At 42.2% G+C, this 12,474-nt stretch overlaps 1 protein-coding gene across 1 annotated transcript in view; it reads right to left on the bottom strand.

The window, feature by feature from the left end:
* The window catches only part of SEMA5B (semaphorin 5B), a 275,812-nt gene that overhangs the window by 186,609 nt on the left and 76,729 nt on the right, over nucleotides 1-12,474 (bottom strand). The window contains exons 2-3 of the mRNA XM_072874250.1: nucleotides 10,818-11,041; nucleotides 773-833 (exon numbers count right to left, since the gene is read on the bottom strand). The gene's annotated coding sequence lies outside the window, so the exon portion shown is untranslated. The remainder of the gene's footprint in view (nucleotides 1-772; nucleotides 834-10,817; nucleotides 11,042-12,474) is intronic.

The raw sequence follows: 12,474 nt of genomic DNA, 5'->3' as shown, positions 1-12,474 counted from the left end.
AATTAGCGCTCTGTTTATTACAAAAGGTTTGGATGTTGAGTAGCTGACTGAATTAAATGGAGATTGAGCAGATATGAGATAATTGATTAGGAAAAAAAATGCAGAATTCAGAAAAGTGCTACCAAAATTAACAGCTCACTAATTCACCTTAGAAAAAGATGGGTAAAGTTGAGGAAGAGAAGGAAATTGTATTTTTTTCAAGCATTCACAACCAGGAATTGCACAAAAGCTTGCCTCTGTGGTAAGACTCCTCCTGGTAAGACCCAACTCTGACACCAAGTTACCAAAGGCCAACAAATACATGACCAGGGCAGCAGCCCCTCGGGTTTATTCATTCAGCTTCTAGTAGGCCTTTTTAATTAGTGGTATCACAAACAAAATAAGGTTCTTGGCCTTTGTTCTGTGCCTGGGAACCAAATGCATGCCAGCTTTTGCTAATGTATCATTGCATTTTATTCACTGCTCATCTACGTTAATGAGGTATTTTTATTTTTGTCTGCTTGTGGCATTTTCTGTAATACTGACAAATGTCTTCAGCTTTCCTCCTGCAGATTAAGCAACCATTATTGGAGTTCTTAAATGAGACAAGAAGCTGATAAAGCAAAGTGTCTAAAATGGCATGATCCACTTAAGAACCATGTCATCTTCCAGTCACTTCCTTGCAAGCTCGTTGCAAGGTAGAGTCTAGCAAAGATGAGTTCTAGCAAAGCTCTGGAAAGAGTGTAAACACAGCTGTTAAAGAAGGGTTGCAAGCATTATTTTATTTACTTACAGCCTCTGCATTACTGAAGTGTCATATTCGAAGTCATGCTCCAGGGAAAATCCTTAGTAACCTGTGGAAACATCAGAAAAAGAGTCTTCAGTGGATATTTCTAACTACATCTTCTATCCGATGGGGAAGAGAATTTCACATCAAATTTTGACATTATTTTGGAAACAAAATGTAAAGAACATATTATTTAAGTTTAACCACAAAACAGTGTAAAAATTTTCCTTAATGCTCATCTGAAGGTTGCTTCAAAACTTGCTTCAGCTGCAATCTTTTTTCTTCATATCTGCTTTCTGCAAAAATCCTACCCTACAGATTTGCTAGCAGCAAATGTTTGTAGAAACAATAAATATTTTAACACACTCAATCTAACTTAGAAATTGTGCAGCCCGGGCTGAACTTTTCACAATCCTGAATGCTTCATCCTCATGGAAGAGACAAGGAATTGCTCTTGTCCCAGTTTCCAAGTGGAAGACTTGCCCCAGTGAGAAACATAGGCTGTGAACACACATCTTATTCCTCCTGCAGTGCTCTGCTTGGGGACATTCCTGTCCCCACCACCCCTCACCCTGCCTCATCATTCACCCCTGCCGGAGTTCATTCTGTCAGCAGAACTACTCACAAATGCAGTCAGATACGGGTTAGTAAAGACCTATTTAAACTGTTCCAGTCAATCCAGGAGCTGCAGCCAGATGAAGACGTGTGAACGCAGCCTACACGATTTGCCCCAGGTCTCACAGCAAGCCTGTCAGGGCAGACAGCTAGCATGCTAGCTGTGGGCTCATATCCCCCCTCTTTCAAACACTGAGGGTACTGATCCCAAAGCAAAGCACAGAATGAACAAATCTGCTCAAGAAACCCACACCTCAAAGGTTATTTTCATTATTTTCATCCTTCTGTCTTATCCAAAACCCCCAATTCCACCAAAACCTGATGAAAGAGGCAAAAATGGTAACAAATTATAACAAATTCTAAATTATTTTCTAATAATTTATTCTTTAGCTTCACATGATGGCAGGACCCCAAAGCCCACCCTATGCCTGAACTCTTTGTGCTAAGCACTGTGCAGATGTTGGCCATGGTAGTCTCTGCTCCCTGGAGCCTACCAGCAAGAGATCAAGGAGCTAAATGTGTAGGCAGGGAAAAGACAGAGACAGAAAAAATCAGAGGACGCTTCTGCACAATGGCTTGTGAGCACAAATCCCACTCAGCCAGTAAGAAATGATTCACTGTGAAGAGATTCTGACCCTGCTACCTATTATGCTCGACAGACGATCTCACAGAAATCATTTATCTAGTTATTTACATGGCTTCCATTAGAGCAATGTCTGAGCATTCACAAACCAGATGGGATTTTCCTCACTGTACTCCTGAGAAGGAGCACATGCTGTTAACTCTGCATCACAGACAAGGAATGGAGATACTAAAAAGACAAAATGTTTTTTCCAGGGAAACTAAAATCTGATCTGCCAAAACCCTGTATCATGCCAGAGGGCTCCTGTGGGTTAAGGTGCCACACACAGGGACAGGCCATCACTTTAGCCATAGGCAGACCTCTCACCACCCTGGTAATTCTTCCTTGAAAAATAGCTTCGAAATAGTGTGAATCAGGAAAAGGGAAAGGCAAAGGAAAAGGAAAAGGGAAAAAGGGAAAGGGGAAAGGGAAAATAAAAATAAAAAAGAATAAAGAAAAAGTCATAATAAATGTAGCAACATCTGAAAAAAGCAAACTGCAGCAACAGAGAAACCAGTCACCCAGTTCACTGAGAGGACTGAAGCAATTGTTTTCTACAAGAAGCCTCATTTATCACATTTCCATAACCCAGAAAATGCTCCCACAGTCTCTTCTTTCAACAGTTTAAGACTAACATGCATACGCACTCTCACATTTCCTTCCTTCTCCTATCAGTCTTCCCTTGTGGAAGAAATCATAGGAAGGGGACAAAGATGTGAAAATTTCTGCAGCTGTTCTGCCAGGGCTGAATCCTGAAGGTGGGAAACCCAAGGGAACCTAGGGGTGACAGTGCACCTGACAAAAGGACTCAGTCTTCACTGCCAGTTGACTGTTGCTCTTTAAAATGATAACAGTGGAAATGCTTTTTTGGTGATATCCCAGGAGGCAGTTCAGAGCCCAGCATACCAGGCTGTAAGAAAATAAGATGCATCTGTTAGCTCAAACCTCCAGGACTGGTAGTCTTTTGTAAAAAGTAAGCCACTGGTCAGCACAAACTCTTGGCTTTGATCACCAGAAGGATTTTTGGTCTGCAAACTGCCTAACTCTATAAACATAATAGCTCCCTTCTGGCCAGAGAAGAGAGGATTCCCTAAACTCGCCCTTTGATCTGCAAGAAACTGTGCCTTCACCTGAAATTACTTCTCAGATGTTTGAATTCCCTCTCAGGTTACAGCATGAGACCTTTCCTATCTCTCCATTAAAGCAGTAGATAGACAGATGGGATGGTCTTCATCTTTCAGAACTCTGGAAGTTCGTTTCACATTGATTTTAACAGGAACGGGATGCTCAGAGCTCCTGTTGAGGTTAAAAGAATCAGACTTGTAGACTGTGCCCAGTCAAAGCCAGGAAAATCCCAAACCTGGTAGTCCCTCCATAGTGCTGTCATCAATTAAAAAGAAGCAGGATAATATAAGCAGCATACGATAATGGTCAAACTTCCCTTACACACACCCCTCCAAATCCATGCTGTCTTAGCCAAAAGCAGAGAATTACAAAATTAAAAGAATAAACTGCCCACCCTGAGGCAAGGAACTTGTGGGACTAGCGCAATAGCTGGCTCACAACCTTTGTGGAGCAGGAGAAAGCAGGCACCTCCGCTCTCCCCAAGGCTACGCTTGCATCTCCAGGGCTGCCAGCTGAGCTCTGCTAAGTGGGATCGGCAGGAGCATGACTGCTACCTTGTCACTGACTGCTCCCCAACCCTGGGCAAGCCACATTGCCTTCCTCTGACCATGCACAAGAAGAGTATAAAAATGCTCACAACCCTTTTTGAAAAATGTTCAAGCACTGCAGGTAAAAACCGTGGTCACTGCTGTAGTGGAGGTGGAGCTGTACCAGAACCACAGGATCTGAATGTCTTCTCTTTATTCATGGGTTTTATCCTCTCTTCATCCTCAGTCTAAGGTGGGAGGCATTATTGCCCTTTTACAAGCTATTAAAAACCCAGCACAGAGGATGGATTAAACACCTCGCCCAAGATCCCTTGGGACATGCACATCTGCACTGCGAACTGATCTCAAACTGCCACAAACCCTACTGCCCTTCCCTCTAGCCCAGCCTAATTCTCTGAATTTCACGATGATTCAAAGCTCTATTTAAAGCCCCTACAGCTATGGGTGTGTGCAAGTAATTACAGCTGAGCCAAAAAGTTTGAATTTAGCACCTCCGGTTGGGATTCTTCTTGGTAATAGTGACACGCACAGTTGTGAGGTTTTAACGTGAAACAGACAAAAAGGTGGTATATGTTATTTGCGTTATGATGTAAACCCCCAAGAAGATACAGTAACAATGCCAATGTATTCTCCTTCCAAATTAACAGGTCTCCTAAACAGTGGCCACCCAGCCTAGCACAGCTTTCCCAAGCCTGCCACTTGCTTACATAGCAAGGGCTGCTATGAAACAGGGAAAAAAAAGATACAGAAGAGCTACTAATATCTCTTGCAGTCTCCCAGTGTAAGGGAAGTGGCCAGGCACAGTTACACGCTGAAATGAAGGGCAGCCAGGATAGCTGACAAGGTTCAGAGACACACAGCCATGTTTACTACTCAAACCATGCTAAGCTCTTTAGGTAAGCTTTATTATTACAGATGGTATGCTTGCCCTAGATCTGATGACCAAAATGGGGTTGCTCTCCATAATCCTTCAGAGGCTGCTTATAAATCAGAGAACAGTTCACCTCTGGACACATGGCACTAATAGATAATAATGTAAATGGTCCAATGTTTTAACCTTAACAGGCATTTGCTTGGGTTATGGTGGACAAAAATGAGGTCAGGAACTCTCGTCACGAGCCTGAAGTTAGAAAAGTCTCAGTCTGGGGTCATCTGGACCACCCTGGCCTTTACAGCACTGTGCGCATAGCTGACACATAACAGCAACCTATAGGCTGGAGTTGCAAAGGTGAGAGTGGGCTATACTGTTCCTTACCCCTACACAGCTGCACCCCACAGGCTCCAGTCACCTCTGCCTCCTGGACCCCACCAAAGTAATTACGTCTATTAAGAAACAGCAACAGCAGTAAGCTGTGAAAATAATTTTGAAGACATCAACCCCTAAACATACGCAGGAAATAAAATCTGCTTCTATATGAGCCTCTCCACTTTTCTCAGGCATCTGAGGGATGTCCTTTATAAAACATGAGATAAGAGCAGACTTGTTGTTCAGACTGCATATCTGTATGGTTCCTTAGATACCAACGAAAGCCCAAAGGCAGGGCTTGGCATCTCATCCCCTTCTTATAAACTCTTTCAGAAAGTTAGAGCTGACTTTGACATGAACATGATGAGAAATGGGCAGCTATCTGTGCCATTCTGGGGAACATGCCAAACCCTATATTAACACCCCCCCCACCCCGTTAAAAACAAAACAAAGCAAAAAACAGCAAAAAACAACCCTCCTGTTTGCTGCTGATTAGGCAGCCGAATTAAAACTGATGAAGTGATTGGACAGGATCCAAAGCTGTTTATCTGCACATAAATCACAGACATGCTTTACTCAGCCAGTATGGATTTACTGAGCTAGGGGAAAGACCTCTTATTCAGAATGCTGATTATTACAGCAATTAAAATATCAATGAAGCAAACATTTGGGGTAGAAAGCTGTTAGGGGCTCCTGGAGAAATCATTCCATTAAATATGAATTCAAACAAATTTCTAATTAAAAAAAAAATAAAAGGAAGTTTTAATAGAGAGTTAGTTTGTTGCTTCTGGTTATGTATATGATGTTAGAAAAATCAAATTCTAAAGGAGGAAAGAAAGACGTAAATTAACTAGCTGGACATGCCAAAGGAGATTAAAAAGGAAGGCTGATACATATTTTATGATTGCAAGGGAATAAAAAAAAAATTAAGAGAGATGTACTGTCAAACCAGACACAGTGTTAATAGCTAAAGTATATGGCAATAAGAACTGCTGTTCCCACAGCTATTAATGTAAACTGAAAATTGGGAGCAGGCTGCAGCAAAGGAAAATAAATCACACTTTTTTTTTTCAGTTTGAAAATATGCGTAAAATAAATCCCTACCCCCAGCATTCACTCTCTGCATCTCAACCCCCCAACAGCAAGACAAGGACTGTCATTTCAGCAAGCTACAACTTCCAGGCAAGTGAGACAAGTGACAATTTCTGACTATTAATCATGGCTAATTTATTTATGCAGTTTTTCTACTTATCAGAATCATTGGCCTGGAGATTATCTCCCCCTTCCTCTTTGAGTCCTGAGAAACTATTTAACATGGGAAGTGGCTAAGGGGGGCAAAGAGGGGAGAGTGTCATGTAGCCAAGTTATGCATCCCAGCTGGAATTTGGGATGATGTCTTGCAGTTCTGACTCCTTCAGCCAAGTTTCATACAGGAAGCACGAATGCGCCAAGGGCGCAGTGAAATACACTGGAGCCAATAAATAGCACTTGTCCATTAACACACTCATGCTATGGATCCCATCACGAAACCCTTAGTCACTTTGCAACATGTTTGCTCACGAGGTAGCCAACGACTTGCACAAGGGAAAGGTTCAGCAGCCAAGAAGATCCTCTGATGAAGCCTTACAGATGCAGAGTGTGTATGTATGTGGGATGTGTATGCAGAGCCCTTCCAGAAGAGGCAAATGCTGCTCAGATAGAAGGCTTATATGGAAATACTGGCCATGAAAGGTCATGGTGTCACCAGTGAGGTAAAGGGCAAATTGCTGTGAGGAACATCACCAGCCGCGGGAAGACAAGCCACTCTTGGCACAGAGGCTCCTCTCCAAGCCTGGGAGGGGTAAAGGAGTAGCAGAGAGGAGCAGGCATCTCCATCAGTTCATGCAGTTTTCACCCATACATAACAATCTGTTCCAGCTGTGCCGCAGAACAGGGATTTGTCACCACGTGACTGTCAGAAGGGGATCTTTCTAAAGGCCCTAGTTTTGTGTTCAGTGTTGTATTATTTATCTTCTTTTTCCCTGGTTACCCACAGTGCTGATCCTCTCCTGCTCAGCACACCTTGTGCACCAGTTCCCCCCTGGCATCACTAGAACAAGAAGGTGGCTTCATGTTTAATTAAATCCCCTTAGACAACCAGGAAAAAGTTTCTAAAATTCTTAGATTAAAATTTTGTAATGCATACATTACAAGTCTGATGGCTACTTTAAAAAGCTGTTAGTCGCAAGAATAATTTCACACAGCATAGAAATACCTCCATTTTTGTGTTGGAGTAAGAGATAACTTTTGAGGAAAGTAGCTGACAAATTACTTGACAAATTTGTCAACTACCTTGGAGCCATCAAGATGAAAGGCATTATATACATGTTGTATGATTTTTTATGTATATATATAAAACACTTTTACTGGACTGTTGATAAAAGGCTGAGCTACAAAGGAACTCTTTCCCCCAGTTGAGAAAAGGCAAGCTGCTAGACAAATCAGTTCAATCTCTGCCTTTCAAACAATATAAAGCAGTATAACTTTCAGGAGCAACACCTCATCTGTTTTTTTTCTAGACTGCCTATCAGGAATCAAGCAGTAAGTAAACATTTGAAAAGTGTTCCTCTGAGAGCAAAGGTTTAGATTTGAGTCACAGGATCCATTGAAAAGAAAAATTGCTTCTGTGCATTGGGACAGTGCCTTCCCTTCTGAAAACTTTATAAAAAGAATAAATGGAGATAATCTTTTTACAAGGTATAGCCCATATGGAAATTCATTATTGCTTCCCTTTAAAAAAAGTCAAGATAGTTCAGAAAGTGAGAATGGGGTCACTATTAAAAAAACCCCAACGTATGCAGAAGATTTCCTAACGACTATACCCAGTAAAAGTATGGTTAAAAAGCTTTATCAGTCTAAACTGAAGCTCCTGTTGATGAGAACGTGAGATAAACAAAAGAGGGAAAGACATAATAAAGCCCTAAATCACTAAGAGTATTTAATGCAGAAGTGGGTATATATATACCCAGAGATTGTTGATTAAATATTTTAAGGAGCCATTCTTCTCCTACTACAAAACACTTGCTAGAGTAGCTTCAGTGCTGCCGCTCCCTGAAGACTGCATTACTGCTTGTTAGCCCTGCTCAATCACTGCTGTGGAGGCGCAGCTGAAAGGAATCATTGTTCCTGCTTTACAAAAGCAAAACTGAACCTCCAGAGAAGGTGAGTGATTTGCAAAAGATTTTGCAGCAAGCCAGTGGCACAGCTGGGGGAAGGGAGGAACCCCAACTTATGGGCCAGTGCCTCCGAAACGCTAGTCCCCACTGCTTGCGATGTTTCTACCGAGAATACCATGGAGTTAGGCACTATTTTCATTCCTGCCTATGCCACATACAGCCATTATTATTAATTTAAGGCTGTCACTAAAAGCATGTATATATACATGGAAGATCACAGAGGCAGGGCCTGGGATACTGCTTGAAGACAACATTTAGGTCTAGATTCTACTTTCAACAGATGTGCATCTAAATAAACTCTTTCCTTCAGTGGATTTATATTGGAGATGAAAATTTGATCCTAAAAGGCCTAAATTAAAATTACAGCTGCTTGGAAATAGTTTTCCATTGTAGCCAACATTCATCCCGAATTCAGTTTGATTACATAGTGTAAGCATGGCAGGCACCTGAGGACAGAGCGTAATCCTGCACCATATGCACGCTGTGATACCCAGACAAAGCAATGTAAGTCATGGAGCCAGACAGAGCGCCCTGGGTGGCCACACCAAGCCACATACTTTTCTTTAACACTGATTAATTTAGGTGATTAGATGAGTCAAAGACTCAGAGGGAGCTTTAGTTCATTACTTTTTTTGTCTTTGGCTATTCCAAGAGAAGTTTTAAAGGACAGAGGATCTTTTTAGCATATAGTCATGATTCTCATTAGCATTGAAAATATGAATACAAATATGAAAAGAGTTGAAGGGGAGACAGAAAATAACTGCAAACATCTTTAGTCAAAGAAAATGCCTTTCCTCCTCCAAAGAGTACAGTTGCTGAGCACCATTCCGGGCAATTAAGATCAGGGAAGTAAAACCCATTGAGCAAAGTTCACTCATTGCAATTTTTTCTACACCAGACCCAGGATGCAGCAAGTAGATCTGCCCAGGAAATTCCCAACGCAACTCTCTTCTGACAGTAAAGCTTGATTTGTCAACATTGACACATCCAGTCTTTTGGTTTCACCAGGTTTATCAAAAAAGAGGTGTGAGGGGACTAAGCTTGTTTTGGTGGTCTCTATCAGCACCCTGCACCTGCACGGCTCCCCCCCAGTTCACACCCCAGGACACCAGGGAAACAGCTTACAGGGTCTGTGCTTTTACAGCACTGACAGTTCCAGGCCAGCAACCCCAAGCTTGTAGCAGCCATGCCACAAACCAAAGTACTGGAAGCCCAAGCAGATTTTAAGATGAAACTCACAGGGCTTCTAGGATCCCCAATAAGCAGTCAAGCAGCTCTCACTAAGACAATGTTCCTCTGCCTCTAGGCTGCCCACAGTACAGGAGGGACTTGCCTGAGCAGGCCTCCAGAGTGTAAGGAGCACACAACTATTCCTTTTTCTCTAGGGACAGTGGCACTCGGTCCCTCTGGCTGTGTATCTTTTTCCAGCAGCAGGACTGGGCAATATGGTCCTGTCCTCCCTTGTCAGATGACCAAACCTATGCTCAGCATATCAACCTGCAAATGAACAGTGCATCTGGGATTTCTGGGGCTTACTGAACACCTTTCTGCAGAGAGTTCTCTGCAAATGGCATGACCTGATCAATTCCTGATGCCTCCTTCACACCTCCTCTTTACAGAGGACTCCCAGGCTAGGAGGACCTGCAGGACCAATACTGCCACTTTCCCTGGAATAACTTTGTGCGGACCCCTATCTCTTTGCCAGACAGTCCAAAGGGAAATGAATCACCAGGATGGGACCAGATTGGTTATTCTGGCAAACTCTGTGTTCAGTCGATCATTCTACAAAACCAGGGAGAAACATTTTATATTTCTGTCAAAATAAAAAATTAATTTTCCATAAGGAACTTAAAAATGTTTTTCTATTTTCCAAACAGAAGCTCCAGCCTTTCCAAAGTGGAAACTTTTCCTAGTTTCAGAGAGCACAAACTGGGCACAATCTGTAAATAGTATCTTCTTGTAATGCTACAGTGGAAAAGCAGTATTACAAAGCTAATCCCTTGCAATGCTATTAACTGAGTCTGGGATATATTCTAAGACCAAACCAATCAATTTCCATTCACCATTCCCCTGCCCATACTGCATCACATGTACCTATGCTGAGTGATTGTGAAGTAGTGGGTATTTGTGTAACGATGAATTCTGGCTAAACACACCAAAAACATTAGTTTGGATTTGAACTGGTATAACTAGAGCCTGAATGTGCCCCATGTTTTTAGTTAAACTGTGCTTCCCCTGCCCACTAAACAGCATCTACAAAAGTTGCATCGGTTCCCTGCGCTGCAGCAGACACACATTTTTTGTATCCAAATGATTACAGAAACCTACCTACTTCACACACAGTCTGAAATATAAGGTCCTTGTTCCCAACAGGCAAGGGAGAAAGTCCCATTGAGTCCAATGACAGCAGAGTTAAGAGAGCCCTGAGCCATTTGGAAAACCCTACATCTAACGGCTGTCATTCTTCGCCTTGTCCAAAATCACAAATAGGCTGTGGCAGCCTCAGAAACAGAGGCCAAGTTTTCCAGCTCCCAGATTTGTGCTTTAACTACTTGACACATCCTCTCATCAGTGGAGCAGGAGAAACAGAACGATCAGAGACCAAAACCCCTCACGCTGAGCAATCTGAAAACATCATGTTTCAGCACAACAGAGACGTGTCATTCCATGACTAACTCACCAGCCCAGAGGCCAAGTCCAAGACAAATGTCCCGGCAGCAGTCCAAGGTCGGAGTCCCAGAAGGTAAACTCGTCAAGTATTAGTGATGTAAACGCTCCCTCTCAGAGGCAGTCCCACTGCAGTCTTCTCTGAACCCCTCGGACTCTGCAACCTTCCTTCTCTGGCATGCCTCTTTGGCCTTCTTCCTTCTATTTTTCTTATACGCTTGTTTGTGGATGATTTATCTAAAAAAAAAAAAAAAAAAAGGAATTTTTTTTGTTCATTAAAAAAGAAGTGTGCCTCCATTTGGCCAATACAATAATGATGTTATAAAGTCCTCTTTGGGGAAGGCGCTCTCTACTTCTGTCAGGTCCTTCCTCTTTCCCGACTTATGTGACTAAGATCTTGGGAAAATAGCTCATAGCCTTCATGGTAAGCATCACCTCCCCTTCTCCCTTCTCCCTCCTCACAACATTTTTTGAAAAAACTTAAATGATCCTATGCCTGGTCTGAGCATCAAGTCTGATATAATCATCATCTCCAAAGGCCCTACTTTTCATCCATCACTGACCAGGACACAGAATCCCTATTCAGTGTAAACGTGACTCAGTTTAATTTTTCCAAAGACTATTTGTTTACTTTCTGGTAGAGACTAATGAGTAAATATTATTTGGTAGGCTAGAATTTCATGAAGCCCAACTAAAATGAGGGCTCCAGATCACTAGATGCAGCATAAACATATGGTAAAAAGTTTGTAATCATCCCCAAGACTACAGAAGCATCCTGTGAGGCAGCCAGGAAAGGAACTGAAGTAAACTTTCTGAGTCCCAGTGTAGAGTCTTAAACATAAAGCCATCTTTCTGCCATATCTCTGCTCTCAGAAAACACTTATTTTCTGAGTTTCTGCCTAGCTAGCAAATATCTAAAGCTAGCAGTTATCCATCTCCAGTATCAACCCAGTTACAATTTTAATTGCAATTGGTTTTCTAAGTCATCGTCTCTTCTCGTAGTAAATTTTGCTGAAGATATACCTCCTGTTGTTGCACAGGCTCCATTGTAATCAAGCTGTTCTCTCTACACGTTTGGCACTGCATTTAAAAATCAGAGTGCCAAATTCCTCTGTGAACTGCTCAGATGCAGCACTTGTATACGCCTATCAAATTCAGAGAGAAGCCAAACTTTGACCCTAAATAAGTCGATATATGAAAACATGACAGTGTTTCTTTGGCTAGAGGAAAAGAGAGATTACTTATAATGCCTTTACTTAATTCTTTGTGGCTGTACTACAAAACAAGCAATTGTAAATCTCCTCAGATTGTTCTAAACAGTACAAGTAAACTTAACAAAATGAGATACACATGCCAGCATCATAAATGCTTTTCCAAACAGCAATGTTAGGCACAGCTACAGCACCGCTTCAGGTCAGTCCAGTCCAGCAGTAATTACAAGTGTTAAGAACATATAAAGCGAAGACCAGATTCAGGGCAGAACCCAGCCTTTTTCACCTATAAAGAAAACAAAGTTCAAAGAAAACCCAAGAAAGAGTGAACAAAACTTCAGAGAAGTAATGAAATCCCTGAGCCTGCCCTATATGCAGAGCTAATGACGGCTCTGTTAGTGAGCTGAAGAGGAATGGCGTAAAGGATGGAGAATCTGCCAGACACTGACAAGCTGAGGT

The sequence above is a fragment of the Ciconia boyciana genome, chromosome 10 (genome assembly GCF_034638445.1).
Source record: "Ciconia boyciana chromosome 10, ASM3463844v1, whole genome shotgun sequence".
NCBI classification, from domain to species: Eukaryota; Metazoa; Chordata; class Aves; order Ciconiiformes; family Ciconiidae; genus Ciconia; species Ciconia boyciana.
The sequence above is the reverse complement of the archived record's forward strand: the minus strand, read 5'-3'. Positions and strand labels throughout refer to the sequence as shown.